This window comes from Micropterus salmoides, unplaced genomic scaffold (assembly GCF_014851395.1).
Source record: "Micropterus salmoides isolate LMB-PRFRI ecotype aquatic unplaced genomic scaffold, ASM1485139v1 Ms_hic_scaffold_6, whole genome shotgun sequence".
Taxonomy (NCBI): domain Eukaryota; kingdom Metazoa; phylum Chordata; class Actinopteri; order Centrarchiformes; family Centrarchidae; genus Micropterus; species Micropterus salmoides.
In genome coordinates, this window is record NW_024044348.1 from 18,142,954 (window position 1) to 18,160,979 (window position 18,026).

At 39.7% G+C, this 18,026-nt stretch overlaps 1 protein-coding gene and 1 long non-coding RNA gene across 2 annotated transcripts in view; one reads left to right on the top strand and one right to left on the bottom strand.

The window, feature by feature from the left end:
• Window positions 1-2,551: 2,551 nt before the first annotated feature.
• On the bottom strand, window positions 2,552-6,497 carry LOC119890727. The gene is made up of 3 exons (XR_005442290.1): window positions 6,359-6,497; window positions 3,917-3,977; window positions 2,552-3,190 (listed from the first exon to the last, which is right to left on the bottom strand). It is a non-coding gene; the product is annotated as an uncharacterized LOC119890727 (long non-coding RNA).
• Window positions 6,498-6,537: 40 nt separating this feature from the next.
• Window positions 6,538-18,026, top strand: part of dagla (diacylglycerol lipase, alpha) — a 40,728-nt gene continuing 29,239 nt past the window's right edge. Inside the window, exon 1 of the mRNA XM_038702106.1 lies at window positions 6,538-6,981. The gene's annotated coding sequence lies outside the window, so the exon portion shown is untranslated. The remainder of the gene's footprint in view (window positions 6,982-18,026) is intronic.

Below are 18,026 nucleotides of genomic sequence, written 5' to 3' on the forward strand. Positions count from 1 at the left end.
TTTGAACTATGTGTACCTATTAAAATGGCAACTAAGTGTAAATTTGCAAGGTATTTGCCAAAAGCTGCCACACTGTAACTGTGTAGAATGACAAACTGCAGACACAAGTAGCATCCATCCTACCATTCTGGGTGATGGAGTTTTTACTTATTTTAGCTATGTAGACCTCAGAACTGGTGTATATCTCCCCTTGTTGCACCCGTTACAGCAGGTCTAGGCCTGTCTTTTGTAGCCTATATTATTTTAGTGACCCCAGAGAACTCCCAGCATAGTTCACAAAGCTTCTGAGTAGAATCGGCCACAATGAAGAAACATCTTTGTCGGTGTACAGTTCAATCGGTAATGTCTTTTGTAGGCCAGTACAGAAATTGGTAATTGACAGGGAAAAATAACCAAATGAAGCAATGACCAATCTTGTAAATATTTTAGCAAGTGTCCCTCAAATGTAGTTAAAGATGAGCTGACCATAAAAGTTGTTGTCAAAGACAACTAAATATAGTAGCTTGCACTCTGTAAATAAGTGAACAGTGGATATTTTTCAGGTGATTAAATGTATTTCTGTTGTAAACCTCCAAATTGTTAGCTTTCAATCATAAAACAAAAAACAGCCTTGAGTTTTGTGCTTTTTTGTTGATGTAACTCCAAAGCTTATAGAATCTTCTACTGGCTATACTACTTCAGTAAAATGTGAAACATGAAAATCACCAAATCAAAAAGTCTGAAAATTTTGTTCTGTATTTCAAATTAGAAATGATGATAGGAACAGAAAACATTCAACATAAATCATGAAATGTGGAAAATAAAATTTTGATTTATTAATGCAGAGTTAAGATTAAGACCAAAATTGCTAAAATGTTAACCAAAGAGGGTGTTCTAGCATGCTAACATGCCAAACATATATCTTTATTATTATTATGTTGTCTAAGAGTTCAAATGAATCATGCTACCTCAAATGAATGATCGGATGAACCAAAATACCACTTCTAATTCATTCATTCAGCTGAAGCTCTGTCTGATCCCTAATTCTGAATAATTATTAATAAAGAGTGCAGTTATTCTCAAGTAAATACTCACTTGGGCTGGTTCACTGCCTTTAATAGGTTAGATTACAACCTCTTTCATTTTTACATTTAGGATTGTGTGGTGGGGGGGGGGGGGGGGGGGGGAGTGTGCATAAGGAAAATATGTTAGAAATATATAAAAATATATCATAACCATCATTAAAATCATTAGTCACCATCATCATCATCTGTAACATCGCCATCATTGCCATCACTAACATTATACATCTTCACCACAAATCATCATGATCATTACATCATCGTTTATGTAATTTAACTTTCTACAGCACATGTGCTAAATGAGGAGTCCTATCTGAATTATTGCATTTATACGCTGTTTAAATTATGAAAATAGTTTTTTTCCTTTTTTTGGTACACTGTATTGTACAATGTAAGGTGAAGTTTGTTTTGGTGTTGGCATACTATCTTTTCTGGATGTGTTTGGGGTGTTGAATGTGTATGTTCATACAATATTGTTGGCCAGTAATGTCTTGTAAAACTCATACGTACCCTCACAACTAAAATCAAGTAATGTGTGTCAGAACTATCTTTCTGCTATCTACTTATGCGAAGAGGACACCCCCATGAGCTTTACATGTGAGGGGACATTATTGTGTACAACTGTACAGGTGAGTGTGTGCAGCAACAAAATTGTGACTGCTTGACAATTTCCTTTTTCCTTTGAGTAAACTATACAACAGTAGTTCTACGCTCCTACCTAGGATGCTCTCGTTACGTTATAGTTGTACTTAGTTAATAATGAGGTTTTTCCTAAAGCCACATAAGGGCAGCACAGTGAAAACAGAAAAAAATCAAAAGTTTTGGCTGCAGGCTTTAAACCTGATACTGCAACACTAATGGCCATTTAGCCTGCTACAGCTACATCTACTGTAAGACGTAAACAGATTGAACCAGCACTACTGTGGCTGTTGTGTGAGACCTGAAAAGTTATTGATTTGTGACATCATTTGACAGTTAAATAAAACTCTGTTATTCTACTGTAAGAAGTGACTTTACTATTATTCTCTGCCACATGCTGTACATATTTTATTTCCAACAATCCCCCAAATCCCATTCCTAAACCACTGCATGCTTATATTTTCTGTCTCTGAAAATAGATTTTTAAATATCACTGTGCTGCTCTCTCTTGACATTTCTTGGATATGTGAGTATTCAGCATCTCTCTCCCTGTACTCCGAAGAAAGAGAAGCTGGATCCCTTCACCTAGGCCTTGTTCTAGCCAGAAATGTGTGCATACAATGCATACCTCCAGCTGTCTTCAGGCCAAATTGTCTTATTTAAAAGTAAAATAAAACCTAGAACAACTCTGATCGCCAGTATTAATATTTAGACGTTTCAACATTTTGAATGCAGTTTTTTAGCAAAGTGAACCAAGCTCATTTCCAGTGCAAGAATATTGCTAGCTTATGTCAATATTGGTGCAAACTGGATTAAACAGGATAAAGCAGTTGAATAAGCTACCTTTAGAGTAGTCTTTAGAGTTTTTTTTTAATAAATATATTGTTACAGTTGAGACGCAGTACTGACGCAACTTCATGCATATACTACGTGTAATTATGCTCCATATACAGCCTTGATAAACGCGAATGGTTCAATTCACTACAAGTGAAAGCAGGCCAAAAAAATTAAAAAAGAAGCATATAAGATGCACAGTGGCTCCCCATCTCCCATGTGTAACATCAAAGTCTGTGAACCACTCAGCAACAACGCGCTAAATCATCAACCTGTAAATACTTTAATTTGAAATAATTATTTGGTTTTAATTTCTCCTCGCCAGTAGCAGAACTCCCAGCAAGATGGCTCCTGCAGCAATAATGGCACCACCGATGAGAAAGGGTTTCAGGTGTTCCAGAGAGTCTGTGCCGGAGGCCGCAGCCTCGTCACCTGCCGCTGCTGCTTCAGCTTCTGCGGCCCCATCCTGGGGAGGTGGATGCTCAGGCTCAGGGGCTGCAGGAGCAGGGTCAACCTTGCGTGGGGCTGCCGGCTCCTTCTTCTCTGCTTTAGATGCCGCCTTGGGCGCTGGAGCCCCGGACTTGGCCTTGGCTTCCATGGAATTGGGGACAGAGGTGTGGTCTGGTCAGGAGGAGTCTGTGCTCTGTGCTGCTTCACTGAGGAAAAACAGCAAACAGACACAGCCAGATTATCTCTCTACTGTAAATTAGGCTCAGACACCATGCTACCTGCGCTGCTAAATGTAAAGATACTGACATATGAAAGATCCATGATTCACTGTACAGCGGTGAAGCAGTAGTGGTAGTGGGGCCTTAAATGTGACCTTGGAAAAAGATGACATTGATGGGAACACTCTGATGCTCAGAGGACAGGGAATTGTTTATTTTGGTCACAGCAGCTGTGACATAATGTCTTACTGAAGAAATAATATTATGATTAGCTTCCTGTGGAAAGCTTTTTCATGGGACAATCTGCTAGTTTTGAAATGGATGAAGAGGGAATGGTACTGTAGCTGCAGAGCTAATTCATAGTAAAGGACTGAATCTCTATTTCATGTGACCCCGACAAGAGTCTAATCCAGATGCAATAATGTGAAGAAGGAGAAAGCGCTTTCTCTGTTCTCTCACTGTAAAACTGCATGAGTCATATGAGCTATAAATGGAGGACAAGATGGAGGAAAGAAATAAGGACCACCGTGGCTGCATAGAAAACAGTGAAAATGCAAATGAGGGGAAAGAATGAAGAGGAATTAACGCTGCTGAAATTAAATGAACACATCATAGCTCGTAGTTTACAGAATGTAGGCTGGACACGTATTTGCAAAAATGTTTCCTATTATATCCTGCAGTGATGTCAGAAGAGAAAATATAGACATTACATACCTTTCCAGCAGCTCTGTCGAGATTACCGGGATAACAGATGAAGGAGAAACGGCAGCGGTGTCTGGAAATGACAATGTCCTTATTATAAGAAAATGAGGGAAAGCAGAGGGATGGAGGACACTGAAAGCGGGAGGGAGGAGAACAAAAAAGGGAGAGGAGGAGACACTGGAATGTACCATCTGGCCCTCAAAATAGGGGGAGTCTATTCTTTGATTACATCCTGGGTTTTAGAGCCTCTTTAAAACAAATCTTAATCCAGTGAGTTTATATTTCAACATGGCAAAGCTTAGTGTTTCATTATCACTACAGTCATGCGATATTATACATATACACACACACACACACACACACACTGGTTCTTGTGAAAATAAGTTTGTCTGGCATTTTTGAGATACAGTATTTGGAAAATTACATTGTCATTGCTTTGGCTCTGTACGTAAGTGCATTTGATTTCAAATTAAACAACTGCTGAGTTTAAAATGCTGTTTTTCACCTTTAGGTGTGTTTACGGGTGTTTATATCCATGTAGCTGACAGTCTCTGTAGTAAATTTTCTTCCAGAGCAAGAGTGGAATGGCAGGGCTACAGAGCATGCAATGATCATCCATAGAAATAAACTCGCAATTAAAGCTTCATTGCCTCATTGTCTGATTTCAAAGCCAATGTGTTGGAATATAGAGCCACACACAAAAACAGCAACATATAATACCCCATGGCTACATATAATACAATTTGCGTTGTATAGAGAATATTTCTAATAATTAGTACATTTAGTAATACAAACATAGTAATACATTTGTTTATTTTATTTTTAGGGCTGATAGTTACAAAATATTTAATGTACATATACTGTGGGGAACCACACCAGTTGATCCAGAACACTATCAGTCCATCTATTTTTATTATATTATATTATTACCTGCTTGTCCTATGTAGAGCTTCTGAGGCTCAACCCTGTCCAGCATGCGCTGACTGAGAGCTCTCTAAAGAACAAACTCAAACTCAACTGAAAACAACATCAGAGATGCATTACCGCTAATTGACAACAACAAATCAGAAGGCACTCAGTATTAGTAGTATCATTGTTGTTGGGGCAGAGATAAACTGGTAAAACAGCAATCATCATCTTCTGTCACTTCCCATAATACTACTGGACGCAGTCAGTCATTTTATAGAGAAATGAGTCATGTCACTTTCTTCTCTATGAAAGGGAGTCACCCTGCATTACGTTTGCCACAGTCTATACAAATGTGCTAAATGTCACATTGCAAATATGCAGAGCAATATCTGTTTCTCACATTAAAGCCTTTATTCCCCAAACACTATCACATAGGTACTGTAAACACCCTGCATTTGACACACTAATTACAGGCTCATTTGAAGCTATTTTCAGCAGATTGCTGCAAAATCACCCCCAGTCTTGAGGTCAGCAGTCTTGGCAGCAGGCTGTTTAAAACTTAAGTGAGAAGTTCCTGTGACAGGACTAGGCCAAGTGTTCTGATGAGGTATTTCCTCATTCATTTGATCTACTTTTAATAGCTTGTTGGAATAGCTTTAGCTTCTGTGCATGCATTTTTGACAGATGACACTACAGCTATTTTCATGTGTAGAGTGTATGACGTGACACGTATCCACGCCCAGTATAAGTCGTACCAAAGAAGATCGTAGTATGTCAAGATGGTAATCAGTAAGAGTCGAACTCGTAAATGTTACTCGAAATTCAAACATATAAGTAGGTTACCCCTTCCCTGTTTATGTCAGGATCTTCTTACCCAATATGCCATAATACATGCATATACAGTTGGTGTGTAATTATGTGAACAAAACTTGTTGTTTGTGACGCAAAATAGATTAAGTTTAAAAGGACTAAACAAAATGTATAATAATGGACGTCATGTTCACTACATACATTTTGGTAATAGTAAAAAGCTAGCCTATACATCTATAAGGTCACATTATATTTTTGGTAGTTTTAAATATAGGTTTGGAGAAAATATTGGTTCAAATTCAAGTAAAGCTTTGCCTGTATTGCCGTTTCGTCGCTGTGGTAACAAACTTTGCTGTGGGTAAATACTAAACTGCGCATGCGCTAATGAGAATTTTGCGTTTAATATAGCCCAATGCTGTTTTTTAATAAATACTATCCGAAACAAGCCGCTCCCTTAAATGATAGAATAACTGATCAAACAGAAGAGTGGAAAATCCCCCCGGTTTCTTTCTGGGTCACCTCACAAAAGGGAGCTGAAACCTCTTAAAAATACACCACGCTCTTTGAATCATTGGCTGATTTCTTGATATTCACAAACCACCGGTGGCGCCCATCGTCCGCAAGAAATCTGAAGCGTCTACGGCTTACTAAAGCGAGTCAGGTGTGCGTAAACACAACGTTGTATGGGATCTGCGCAGCCCAACCCAACACGGAATGGAAATAGCTCATTCGTACGTTGTTGTTTTTTTTCTATGGGAGAAATATCCGAGGGGATGGGCCAAATTCTCGGGAAATGCAGCCTCCGTTTAGCTGCTATCCGTGCTGGGGTACGGGAGTTGTCCGGCTGATCGTACCAGCTACTGACTACAACGCCAGAGGCGAAGAGCTCGTCTTGTCCGTTAAACCCGAGGAACTGTTATTTCTCTTTCGTGGATAGATATCCTCACGCCAAGCGCCGCCGGAGGGACAAGAAAACGACCCACTCACTGAGTGTGCCACAGCCGACGTGTTGCAATCAAGCAGAGGACCAAGCAGTCATTCTCCTGCGGGTTGAGAACGACCGTGTAATTGATTACGCTTTGATGGCATGTATCAGGGTTTCCTGACACCCGGCAGATAACGGAGGAAAGCTCCAGCTCTTTGATGTCTGTGGGTCCATTCATCCTCCTGGTGTAATGACGTCTGTACGGTTATTATAATTGTATCGGTGAGACATTTGTGAATCCAGCCCTCCCCTCCCAACCCAACCGTGAGCCGGTGTCGGGGAGAGCGAGGCTGAGGCGGTCGGCAGTTGGAAGGATATGGGAGAGGAGCGGAACCGATGCTGCGGGTCTTGGCAAGGCATCGTCAAAATTCAGGTGAGCAGCAGCTACCGGGATGAGGAGACAGTCTGACTGATAACATGCCTTGAGCTACGCGCACAGCACGGCCAGTGTGACCCGGTTTCTGAGTCCATGTTTTAGTGCTCGTTTGAGACACATTTCTTAGGCCACATCTCCATTAGCTAAAGGCCCGCAGGATGCCACCTTAAGCAGCTGTCCTGATTAAATGAGATTAGACACTGCTGCCTCTGCTGTTAATCGACTTGTTGGCATTACACATTTTGATGCTGTTGCAGGCACGCACACAGGGCTGCAGCCTGTGCTAACTATAGCTTCAGTGGTTGAGTTATTGTTTGTTTGTTTGTTTGTTACATATTTTATTTATATTTTACAGTTCGTTTGCTGTTTAAAATGCCAAAATTATGACAAATGCCAGTCACAAGTTAAGAGAGCCCAAAGCAACAGTTTCTTAGCCTTGGTGTAAACTGCCAACACCCCAAAGTATTAAGTTAAAGTGATTAATGACAGACCCCATTACCAATATTGGTTTTGGCTATTGTTTCTGCTTATTTAGTAGCTAATGACCAGTCCATTGGTGTTTTCATTACCAGAAGACTTAAAGGCCAGCTGAATGATACATTCTTCAGGCTATAGGCCTATACTTTTGGTTTGGCAGTAGATCACATGCTTCTTTTTATCTCTTTATTTTGGACCTGGCACAGGGGCACTAAGGGGAATGTCACACCTGTTTATCATTCACACTAGGAATACTTATTTGGGCCCAGAGGTGTCAGTTGGAGAGTGACAAGCTTGTCCTAACAAGGATAATGAAGACCCCCTAATGGCTTTGAAAATAACATGACATGCCAGTTTAAGAGAGTGACATTATTATTATTATTATTATTATTATTATTATTACAGAGCACATTCAGGGAAGAAGAATGCAAAAAGTGGGAAATGTTTGCCATTACACACACAGTGCCACATCCTGTAGTCTAGACCTCCTTGTAATCTTCTGTTTTATGCCAAGGCACAAGATCAGTTTGTTATGAGCAGTGGCACAGAGTGTCAGATGAGTACTGGACTATATCCAGCTTTTACTTTTTTTCATCACATTTCATACTGATTTCTGCACTGCATGCCTCCTCTTACCTTATTGAGTATAGACAAGCTTACATATTTAATCAAATTTAAATAAAATATCAGGCTGCATCAACACCAGTGTTTACACTTGGTTCCCTGGCATCCCTGTAGACTTCGACCCTAGTGGAAACCAAGTGCCTCTGGCAGAGACAATATGTTGTCTCTTTGTTTTCCAAAGCATTGTGTGTGACCTCTCCTTGTGCCAGAAACTGACTCCTCTGTTCTAATATTGACTGATTATTTTATCCATTTTTTTTAAATTATTTTTTTATATATATAATTTGGACAACAGCTTTAAATACATGTATGAAGTCCTGTCCACCTAAAGCATGTTATTTGTTGATAACTGCTCATCTTGGAGTGTAATTTAACATGACTACATCATGGCCAAAGATTTCAGTACAATTACAGATCTGCAGCCACTCCTTTTAAAGTCCTGTGAGATATAACTGCCTAGGCTGTTACTGGTTAGGACTAGGTTTGATGGTTAGGGTTGATCAAAGTTTTCTCTACAAATGTTTCATGTTCATTGTTTTTTCCCTCAGCTTCCAGCAGTTATCTGGAAATAAACACACCGTTTTCATTGATGAAGGTGTAAATGTAAATGCTGTGTATGTATGTAGTTTTTGTGTATATGAAGCTGAAATAATCATAAACCCACGTTGACATAACAGTATGTACTTCTATGCAGTAACAAACATATCAAAGGAGTAAATAAGTAGCGGTCCGTAATGATGGACATAGGTTTGGTAGCAGAAGTTGTAGGCATGTAAAATCTCAACAGCATCTGTATTGTCGTTATGAAGTGGATGTGAGTGCTCATGAGAAAAGATATAAAATACTCGTATTTTTTAAGACTTAAACATGAACCTTTGTATTTATATATTTATTTTTCACATATGAGCCAAACTGAGGAGTGATTTGAATGAAACTCTTAGTTAAACTACAAATATTCACCTCAGGCATTAATTTAATTCCTTGTCCGACAAAATGCGTTATTCTTGTTGTTTGAAAGTATAATGCCACGAGCCCTTGAAATCGAAATCCGTTTTGTTGTCAGTCTACATGTCAGCGTAAAAGGCACCTTTTAATTTTTTGTAATACTGTATCATGTTCATTGGGGGGAAAAAGTGTTTTGATAACAGATAATTTCCTTAAAGTGTCCTGAAAATAGTTTTATTCTCAATTCAGAAGATACGGGAAGCAAGAGTTCCAGTAACCTCCCGCCTAACCTCATTTGTCAAACGAGGAGCTTAAAATGCAAGTTCTTCAGAGATAATGAGCCGATTAACATTTTCAAGTTTGCAGATGCTAATAACTTCTGTTATATCTGGTGCGAGTACGAGACTTTGATTTATGTAAGGTCTTCCCTATGCCTTGAGATTTCGTAGCATGTGCTTTTAATTTTAGCTCTTTTTACCAGTGCATGATGGGACAGGTGATCCAAATAAGCCATATGTAAAAGGGCATCACTGGGATAATAATGTGAGACAGGCAGGTGCTTTGGTGGAGGGTGTGTGTTTGTTTGTGTTCCCTCCCGAACAGACATGAATGTATTGCATATCTGTAAGCAGAACTGAAATCATGTGATTAATAGACCGCTGTTCAATACAAGTGTGTGAAAAATGCCAATATATTCAGCACACTGCTGAAACCCTATAGCTGCAGTGGTGTGTTGCATGGACAAAACTGCTGCTATTTTCAGTATCTGACCAGATACAGTGACAAACGGATCTGTACGTGATTTGTGGCAGCAAGCCACAGACAGGTTGGCAGAGCACATATGTTACCACCCCAGCACCAAAAAAACCCATTCATGTATACACAAACACACACACATGCAATCAACAGTGCACATACTATCACATCAACTAAAAGAAGAGAGAATGGAGTGGGAAGAGGTGAAAGGGATTGAGTGGGCGGCAGTGGGAGAAAAAGATGGGAGAAAGAGGCAGAGGGAGAGTAGGAGTGAGTGGCACATGGCTTTCAGTCTAAAAAAAGATGAGCAACACGAAACCAAAACCAGAATCTGGATTAGCTAGATAAGAAAGAGGAGGGGGACAGGGGAAGGCTCAAGGAGAAAATGTAGGTTTTCTCTGCATCGAAAATGGTGCAGATGCACGCGCTCGGTTTCATGCCCATAAATGTCCTCTAAAATATGAATACTGAATGAGTGTGTGGGTAGGAGGAGAAGAAGGAGAGAGCATGAGGATGAGAAAGGCAGAGGGTGTGATGGAGATAGGAGCGAGAGAGATTCTTTAGGATGGACAGAATACTGCTGTAGTGTGACCGGACAAGGGAAGACAGGATCAGTGGAGACAACAGGAGCAGAGCCAGGGATGGAGAGAATCTTGATCTGAGCAGAGTGTAACACTGACCCGAGCAGAAAAAGAGAGAGACTGGAACAGATGGATATATGACAGAGAGCAAGAGACGAGAGAGAATTGGGACTGCGCCGCAGTCATCGCCATCATGCCAACCCGCGATAACCTCAGGCTTTTCTGTAGACATTCTCAGAGGCCTGTCTGTCCAGGATTGTGCCCAACACCTCACTTCATGCCAAGCCGTCTTCATCCCTTCAGCAGATATTTCTCTTGTTGATTCCTATTGATTCTGACACTGTAACAAGCTACCTGCAGGACAGGAAAGTCACTGCATAGCTATGGGCCTGAATGTGTGCCCGCAGAGCTTCTCTTTAAAAATAGTTCACCAACTAACTCTGCAGTTCTTTAACCTGAGGAATATAGTCCCTCCCAAAAGTATTGGAACAGTAAGGCAAATTCCTTTGTTCTTGTTGTTCACTGAAGACATTTGGGTTTAAGATCAAAAGATGAGTATGAGACAAGATTTCAAAATTTAAAGCTTTTATTTCCTGGTATTCACATCTAGATGTGTTAAACAACTCAGGACACACCACCTTTGTTTCAAGTGAGCAAAAGTATTGGAACATGTGACTGACAGATGTTTCTTGTTGCCCAGGTGTTGCCTTTTAGGTTGATGTCCAAACATTAAATAGACTAGTCTAAGTTTTCATCCTTGGTTGAAACCTATAAAGACTGCATTTCCTGTTAAAGAGGATAAACCAACATTAAGACCAGAGTGCTGTCTATGGGAGGAAAGAAGGAAAATTGACCAGAGCCATTGGACAAACACTGGGCATAGCAAGCACAACAATTTGGAATGTCCTGAAAAAGAAAAACTACTAGTGTACTGAGCAACAGACGTTAAACAGGTCGGCTAAGGAAAACAACAGTAGTCCATGATAGAAATATTGTGAGAGCTGTGAAGAAAACCCCCAAAACATCATTAAGTGACATCACCAACAACCTCCACAGTGCAGGGGTGAAGGTATCACAATCCACTGTTTGAAGAAGACTCAGAGAGCAGAAATATAGAGGCCGCACCACAAGATGCAGACCACTCATCAGCAGTAAGAATCGTAAGGCCAGATTGAAATTTACAAAGAAGTACAGAGATGAGCGGCAAAAGTTCTTGAACACAATCTTACGGACTGATGAGACCAAGATTAATCTCTACCAAAGTGATGGAAAGGCCAAAGTGTGAAGAAAGAAAGGAACTGCTTATGATCCGAAGCATACAAGCTCATCTGTGAAGCATGGTGGAGGTAATGTCATGGCTTGGGCGTGCATGGCTGCTTCTGGAACAGGCTCATTAATATTTATTGATGATGTAACTGATGATGGTAGCAGCAGAATGAATTCAGAAGTGTACAGAAACATTTTTGTCTGCCAATTTACGGAGAAATGCATTGAAACTAATCGGAAGGAAGTTTATCATGCAGCAGGACAATGAACCAAAGCAAACTGCCACCAAAACAAAGGACTTCATCAGGGGGAAAAAAGTGGAAGCTTTTAGACTGGCCAAATCAATCACCTGACTTGAACCCAATAGAGCATGTATTTCACCTCCTTAAGAGGAGACTGAAGGGAGAAACACCCTGAAACAAACAAGAACTGGAAAAAGCTGTGGTAAAAGCCTGGAATAGCATCACAAATGAAGATTGCAACAGTTTGGTGATGGGTCGCAGGCTTGAGGCCGTTATTGCAAGCAAGGGTTATGCCGCCAAATATTAAATGTTATTACTTTTAAGATTATTTGTTCCATTATTTTTGCTCACCTAAGAATGCTGTGGTCAAACACAAACGGTGATATGTCCTACATCCTATGATATGTTTAACATATCTAGATGTGAATACCAGGAAATAAAAGCTGAAATTATGAACTCTTGTCTCATGCTCTAAAATGTCTTCAGTGAAAAACAAAAACAAAGGAATTTGCCTTACCGTTCCAATACTTTTGGAGGGGACTGTATCACATGACTTGATGTCTTGACCAAAAGCAATTCAGGTTCAACCTTGTATATGAGAATTTCATTAAAGCTGCTAATTTTAGAAAACACCTGCCCAACCCCCATCCTTACATTTCCTTTGTACAGGCAGCATGACAATTTAAGACATTGTTATGTGAAGGTAAAAACAAAAAGTAGATATTTCTAGCTATTTTAAAAAGGCAAACATTTTTCTTTCATTAAATAAAAACGCCACTTAAGCATTCAAATCCCATTGATCAGCACAGGACATCCATATATGCTGCAGAAACAAAATGCTGCTGTGAATGTCCGGTACATCCAGGATGTCTTCAGATGCGTAAGTGAAAGCCAGAGTCTGTTCAGCTGTGTTTTGTCGGACACACCTTAGTTTACACACTCTCTAGGTGAGTGAAACCTCTAGACTGAGGAGTTCAGCACTTTTTTTTCATGTGCTCTGTTTAGACATGGAGCGAAAGCTGCTGTATTTCATGCTGACATTTTAGAGCGAAAGTGTGTGAAGAGTGGCACTTATAACCAGGAACAAGTAAAGAATGACACCCCTACAGATAATTGAAACATGTCCACAAGTGTTTTGTATGTGTTGGCTAGAGATGGATACAATTTAGAAATGTAGTATGTATTTATTGTCTATTGCTCAACTGGATAAGTAGCCCACACAAACTGACAAAGGACTGTACTTCAGAAATGGAATAGATGTTTGTGAAATGTTCCATTACTGAAGAAGAGGTGTGGATGTTTTTTAAAGTGCAACATAGGAAATGCATGATTTGACAAGAAACGTCGTCATCGGAGCATGCTCAGTGCATCAGAGCAGAGCATCCCCATTTTGGATGGACACAAAAACTCACTCGGTTTCAGAATGGTATCAAGTAGTATCAGCCACTCGACAAAGCAAAAGGGGTGTAATGTTTCATGTTTGTTTAATCAAGTGCTGAAAAATGCACAACACACTGCCATACCAGCACAGCTTTGCTGTGTCTAAGACAAAGGCATTCTGTTATTTAGTGTCAGACTAAATTTGCGTACCTGCAAAAAACACCTGTTTGTCATTGGCTGTGCCATCAGACTGTATATCTGTTCAAACTGTAATGATAAAACACACAAAATAGCTTGATGTGATGCTCTTGAGTATCAATCAGTCAACCCCTGTAGACCTGAAAGGTTAGTTAGATGAATTCCACCAGAGAGACATTTTCACAGGAAAAAAGGTATAAAAGTGTCAATAGAAACTTCTTAAACCACCTTTGCAGCATAATCCAATTCTTTGTTGTCCACAAATACTTTCCAGAGCCGCTTCGAGGGGCAGTAGCACAACACAAAAATGTTATTAGCCAGTTTAGGATAAAATGGGTTTTGGAAAATTCTGGACGGTTTCAAGAGGTTTATGTGGACATTTGGATTTTTCCAACATGGAAAAATGCGACACTTTTTGAATCCACTGACAGAAGTCAGGTTGATAATGGGGAAACAACTAACTTTGCAAAACAGTGGGTGAATGTTTAACCCTCACAAACCCTCACCTTGGATTATGCTGCAGATTATGGTTGGAATATCACTTTGAAAGGTACCTTGCGATAAAGTTTAGGTTTGAACTGATCTGTTTAAAGTAGTCGTGCTGTTTTTTTTTATTTTTTATTAGTGTGAATGCAAAGTGACAGTCTGGGGGGGGCTGCTTTAGCATATTTAACCATGTGACTAACAGTTTTTCTGCAGTAACATATCACTTGTAAGACCTGGGAATTGTATTTCTCTGTTAGCATAATGGAGCAGAATTTCTCAACTGTTTGTTTTCAAACCAGTTCTTAATATCTGGTCTCTCTCATGCGTGTGTGGAGATGTTTGCAAGACAAAGTAAATGTTCTTCTTGAGCTTGGTTACAGTGGTGATAGAGGTTTCTCAGGGAGAGAATGTGTTTTAAAAAATTAAAATAAAGAGGCTATAACCAACAGGCTGCATGCCACACCTTGGCTTGATGCTGCGTGCTGCAGCAGACTCACTATGAGTGAAATGGAGGAGTGGGATACTAAAACACCTGCTGCTAGGCCCACCAGATCAGCCTGCTCTCTGTAAAACAAGGAATATACAACAATGTTGAGTTCAGATAGGGCTCAAATTTGCTGTTTGTTCAGGATGTATTGATATATTGACAGTGTTCTGTGTAATCACTTGAGCAGTGAGACCAGGTGAATTTAAACTTTTACCTTTTATTTGTATTGGTGGATATTAGTGTTTACCGACTGAATAAAGAGATAACAGACAATTTTTTTTTTAAACACATTAGTAAAAATAAGGTTATTGTGATTGATTTGTTGGTTTTCTAAGTTAATAGCACGTGGAGGAGAAGCATCAGACAATTCAAAAGCAGTCATTTTCAGTAAAACATTTTGGATGCTGTGCTGCATGCCTGTGCCCTGTTTGTTTCATGTCCATGTCAAAGACAAAGCCATTATGATGGACAGGGAGCCCTGTCATTGTTGTTACATCATTGTTGTTGCATCACGTGGGTATGGGCCTGGGCCTGGCACACAGTCGCACGTTGTGCAGAGCACAAAAGCATTGCTCACATGGAGGAACATGTCAGTCTTTTCACAAAACACATGTCATTTTGATTCAGACGGTGTCACATTAGCTCAGGATGAGAGTCAAGAGTTTGCATGACTCATGCCATATGCAGAAAGCACCATCATGGCAGATTCAGGGACAGAAACAGCATGGAATTGTCTGTGCCCTAAAGGTCAGGTTTTAGACATTTAGATGCTCTTTTGATCTCAGGTTACAAACACACACAGCAGGGTGTGTGGTGTGTGCCAGTATTTATGGCTTTAGAGGGGGTTTAGTTGAAATTTCGCCTCAGTAACAACTTTGGGAAGTTTCTCTACTATTCCCTCAACATCAATTAGGGATCGGCTTGTCATTTGCTTTTATCCTGACCACACCATCACCAAGAAAATCATGAAGGGGATCACTTGAATGATATGAGCAAAGATAATTAAAAAAATAATAATAAATCAAATTGTGGTTATGCAGACATGATAGTTTATCACTGATTAGTGACTTTAGAGTTTTAAAATCAGCTGTATTAAACTTTGATATGACAGGTCCTGCTGAAATCTGCTCAAAGTGATAAGCGCCCATGTCCATTTACAGTACGTGTGTGTGTGTATGTATGTATATATATATATATATTACAAATACAATTTGTGTATTAGATCTGAAGTGTTATTTATAGCTCGGACAGAAAAGGGCAGCATGAAACAAAGGGAGAAGAGCCAAGCCTTGCTCATGGGGGGGGGGAGCTATGAACCCACAGAATGTCTACACAAGTTAATAAAATGCCATCATGGTCCAGAGGAATTTCTTTGATTTATTTTTTTCAGACAATGATCTATTGTTTAACCATAATCAGAACCATGGTGTACAGACTATGCCTTGCAAAGTGACAATATGACATTTTACACACTTCAAGTTTAAATGTGCTAAGTGCTCTTTTTGGCCAGCTACCTGTTAGTTTCATCACATTAAGTGAAATGAACTATTGGATGCCTGCTGTGAAAGTAGAATTAGTCAGCTATGTCTATTGTGCTGTGTGGTGGTTGTGAAATCTTCAGCATGTTGTCATAATTTGCAACAGTCTGCAAATTAAGTCTGTCCAGTCAGGGAGGCCTTAACATTGTGTATTTTTTAAACATAATTCATTGTTGCACAAAGAACATATTGTAACCCATTTTTTGGGAAAGGATTTGGCAGCATTTGTGTGTTTGTGTACCTATTTTATGGACTATTGGAGGAAAATAATGTTTGACGACTAACATCAAAAGCCATCATTGTCAAAGGAATGTGGTATTTCTCATCTAAAACCCTTTTTTTTTTTTGAAGATATACACTCTTTTGATTGTGAACATCTTCCACCTTCCTTATTCAGCACACCGCAGTTAATGCAAGTATGGTCTGTTAGCATTTCACTGTGGTGAAAAAAAGTGCATCTGCTGTCCACGGTAGAAGCTAAACTGCACCACTAATAGGCAATCGTCTCCTGGGTGATGGATGGGAAAGCCCTTGAGGCCTCAACTGCTATTAGTGAGGCTGTCGCGTTGAGAAATGTACTGATGACCAGAGTCTTCCTTCAAGAAATGAGGCTGGCAGAGTTGATCTCATCAGAGGTCAGTGCTCATTAGTTTCACACAGAAGTGATTACAAGAGTAATGAGCTGGAATTCCTGTATGCCACTGTAAAACTCGATAGATTGCCTATACTAAGATTATTGGGTTAGTGTACGCTCTACTGTATGGTTTGACTGTGTAAAATAGACAAGGTTGACTATAAAATGCATCAACAGAAAGTGAAATTCAAATTTGAGGATTAAAGTCTGATCTTACACTCAGTACTCTGATAGTAGCGTTGACCTCATTGGTCAGGTATTAAACGGGCCCCGAGGCTAAATACCCTAGAATTTATTGTCACGCTGCAGCCTCTGCCCTGCTGTTTGTAGTCTTAACTGTTTAGCTTAGGTTGCCACGTATCTTAAAATTTGTCAAATTCTTGTAAACTCGGCTGCTGGCTGAGACAAACCAGCCCCTGCTGTCTCTACCAGCGGCACCTGCAGGCAGTGAATCACTCCAGCAGCAGAGGGAGGAGGACAGAGGACAGGAGGAAGGACTGATACTGTTTCTCAATCTTTCTAAAATTGTCATTGTCAGGAATATGATTTATTTTAATGACGTTTTAGATTTGTTTCCTACAGAAGCCCTAAGTGGCCATCCATTCAGATTTTTTTTTTTTTTACTCCGCTTTCCCGTGATAACAAGAAAATTTTCTTGTGATCTCGAGATAACAAACCATAGCTGAATACATGTTCGACAGGTGTGTTTCTTTAGGATAATTTCAGAAAAATTTCTTGTGTCAATGGTTAGCTCAGTTGGTAGAGCACAGGACTTGTAATCAAAGGATTACCTGTTAAATTCCTGCTTTCGACAATTTTTTTTGTGTGTTTCTTATTATCCTCTTCAGCAAAGTTGTTATTCAGGGGAATCCAATCACACATTTCCCAATGACTATTTTAAAGGTTCTGAAATAGCTGTCAGGAAATGTGTAACTTTAAATGGATTCCCCTGAATGAGAAACGCAGGAATTTCTTCAGCCTGGGAATGATGGGGAAATGAAAAGTCCATAGATTGATAGATGTGAACCAATCACCGGGACGCACACAGTCCAGCACATTCTTTATTGTGAGCACTTGAAACGGTCTCTTCATAAGAACTTTGTTGTAGAGTTAGTTATAAAAAGATAAAAAAAGAAGAAAAAGATTGGTCTTAAGTGAGGATTGAACACGCATGGCTGTGAGTCCGAAAACCACTGTGAGATTATCATTGAGAAACGTTCCTGCCGACACGTGTTAAGCTACTGTTTTGTTTTTCTCGATCACGATTATCCCGTTATCACGTGAAAACGGAGTAAGAAAAATATTTGAATGGACGGCCGCTTAGGGCTTCCGTAGTTTCCAGTGAGATACTATTGAGTTTATATAGTGACTTTGCTGTTGTAAATTTTACTTTTGCTGCTCTAGAAACAAAATTTAGTTACATTTAAA